Source organism: Plectropomus leopardus, chromosome 9, assembly GCF_026936395.1.
Source record: "Plectropomus leopardus strain MGB_pleo_1.0 chromosome 9, ASM2693639v1, whole genome shotgun sequence".
Taxonomy (NCBI): Eukaryota; Metazoa; Chordata; class Actinopteri; order Perciformes; family Serranidae; genus Plectropomus; species Plectropomus leopardus.
Window position 1 is genome coordinate 21,127,215 of NC_142184.1, and position 3,004 is coordinate 21,130,218.

The following is a 3,004-nucleotide window of genomic DNA, read 5'->3' on the forward strand; positions in this document are numbered from 1 at the left end:
AGAGTTCAGCAACTCAGTTCTCGTAGACAGTCGTTATATATATGTGTGTGTGTGTGTGTGTGTGTGTGTGTGTGTGTGTGTGTGTGTGTGTGTGTGTGTGTGTGTATATATATGTATGTGTGTATATAAAAAATAAAAAATATAGTCTGTGGATCGTACACTGATTTTCTTTTACTTTGGACTGTTTTTATTGTCTTTTTCAACAAGTAACATAAAATAATACATTACAATCAACACATAAACCAATACACGCACACACATATGTACAGTAAACCAACAAAAAATAATAATAAAACAGAAAAAACAGGGATAAAATAAAATAATTACAGTAAAAGAAAAAGTAAAAAAAAAAAAACAACAATTGGTGGGTGGGATGCTACAGAACTCTGATCCTTAATTCCTCTCTCTTATATCCTTGTTCAGGTCATTCTGATATTTCCCAGAAGATGTGACATGTTTGAAATGATCAATAAAAAGGGTTGCCAGTTATGTAAAATTCCCCTTCTTGTTTTTCGGAGAGAATTTGATTTTCTCTAGCTTCAGTTAATTCATTACATCTCTCATAAGGTTTGTATGTGTTGGTGCTGTTTTCTGTTTCCAATTAAATAAGATCAATCTTCATGCCAGTAGACTGACATAAGATATTATATTATGCTCCAAGCTGTTTTTTTTACTATATTACAGTCTATAATTCATGGAATCACTATCAAGGGGTCTAAGTCAATAGGTCTTTGCAAATTTCTTGCTGAATTTCAACTGTTTTACTTTTGGCCTTCAATAACTTAATCAAGTGAGGATTTGCCCCACATGATTACACAGGAAATATTACTTCTATCAGGGTAGAGCCTGGAGAAAAATACAACAGTTGCGTCACCCTAATGTTGTAGACCTGTTATTTGTAACTCTATCTTAATAATTTTATGGAAGTATTGTGATGAATGGTGCAATAACTCATGCTGACAACCCAGTTTTTGCAAAACTAAAGAGATGCTGCTTGATTTTCGTAGAAATCCACCTGCCTCAGCACCTGCAAGTGTTAAGTATTTAGGCACCAGCTTGGATGACTAACTGACTTTTGAGGCCAACATTGACTACATCTGCAAAAAGGCCAATCAGACATTGCTCTTTTAAAGGAAACTGAGGGATTTTAATGTTGACAGATTGCTGAGGCTGTGAAAAAGGGTAAATATATTGTAAATTATGATTTATGATTGAATAATTACCCTCATAATGTTAAAGACAAACACAGAAGACAACAATATCTCTATGGACAGATGAATCCAGTGTATCCCCTTATGAGCAGGTGCACTGAGAAAATGAAGTCACTGATTAAGATATTGCAACATAAGAAAGTCTAAGGCTGCAGGATGATACATGCTGTACAGACTGTGAAGCCCAATTCAAGCTATTTTGAGATTTTGTGATTTTAGGCGAGCTATATAAATAAAATTATTTCTAAGTCATCCCTCATGTGCAGCAATGCTGCACTCGGATGGGTATCCTTTTCCAAATATATTAATTTCCCTCTTTAATAAAATTCATGCTCACATTACTGTTGCATGATGTGTCACAATTCACACAATAAAATAAGACAAGATAATCCTTTATTTATCCCCAGAGGGGAAATTTAAGTGTTGCAGCAGTACAAGGGTAAGTACAAGGGTAAAAGTTGCATGCATGAAAGGTCAAATAGAATAACATGTTATAAATAAGAGATCAATGTACTGTAACTACAAACTGTACAAAAATAAAAATCAAATAAAAAAATAGAGGTACAGTGCAGTAGATGGAAGTTAAAGTGACAGTGATGTTACAAGGTGACACAGTGAATAGTAGCAGCAGTTGTGTAGACAGTACAGTGAGCAGTGCAAATTTTTATCATGAAATAGTGTGCAGTAGTAGAGTGAGGTATACTATGATACAAGGCGCAATAGATTGGAAAGGAAGTATCGGTCTCTTTTGACAGCAAAATAAAAGCAAAAAGTTGAAACTACTGTATGAAAATATGACCATTTAAAATGAGGGGGGAGGGTCTTTCCCTCTCTTGCTGTGGTTTCCTTCCTGATACTCTCACTCTATGCTCCCTTTTTGGAGGTGAACGTCTTGACTGTGCTGGTGCAATGCAGCATGGATAGGCGAAATATTCTTAATATAAAAACTTTTTTTAAAAAAAGGATGACATTGTTGAATTAGAGAAGATTCTAAATCAGCTATTTTTGTGTGTTTGGGAATGCATGAAGTATATAAAACAAAGCATCTGATGTAATACACGGCAATTGTTACGTAACATCACAGTTTTCTTTTAATATACAAATCACACTAAACATCTCATCAAGAGGCCATCAAACAACTCTGACTGTGAATTCAGAGACAAGGTTGGAGAGACCCCCAGTGGATGATATGAGAATTGAATATGCTCAAATTCACTTTTGAATTTCTTGTAAGTGATGTCCTGAACTACCCTTTGTCCTGCATGTTTTCGATCTCTCCTTGCTCCATCACAGCTGATATAAGCTAGAGCTGGATGTTAAAAAAGCTGGTGCCACACTGCACTGCGGGCTGAGATGTAGAAGAAGAAGATAAAGCAGTAGGAATAGTTGGAGAAGTAGCAATTAGTATAGACTACTGTATATATCATTGAAAAGTTGAATAATGCCAATAATGTATGACAGATGTAAAATGCTGGCCAAGGTTGGCCAAAGCAAAATCAGAGATGTCAGCATTCTTAACTATTTTCTAGTGTCTTTTAGTGTTGTAACTATATGTACTGTAACATTGATATTTTTCCTTTTTTTCTGTAAATGTATGTTGTAATTCTATGTAGTCTTGATGGAAATATTCATATACTATTTGATTTTTTTTTTTTTTACCACTACTGTTATTGCATGCACACTATTGTTTGTAACCTTGATATCTTCTATTTTTCTTCTTTTTCTTTACTAAAAGTCAAACTAGGGACGATGAGTGAGATGTTTTTAATGTGAAACACTTGGTGCATGCAATT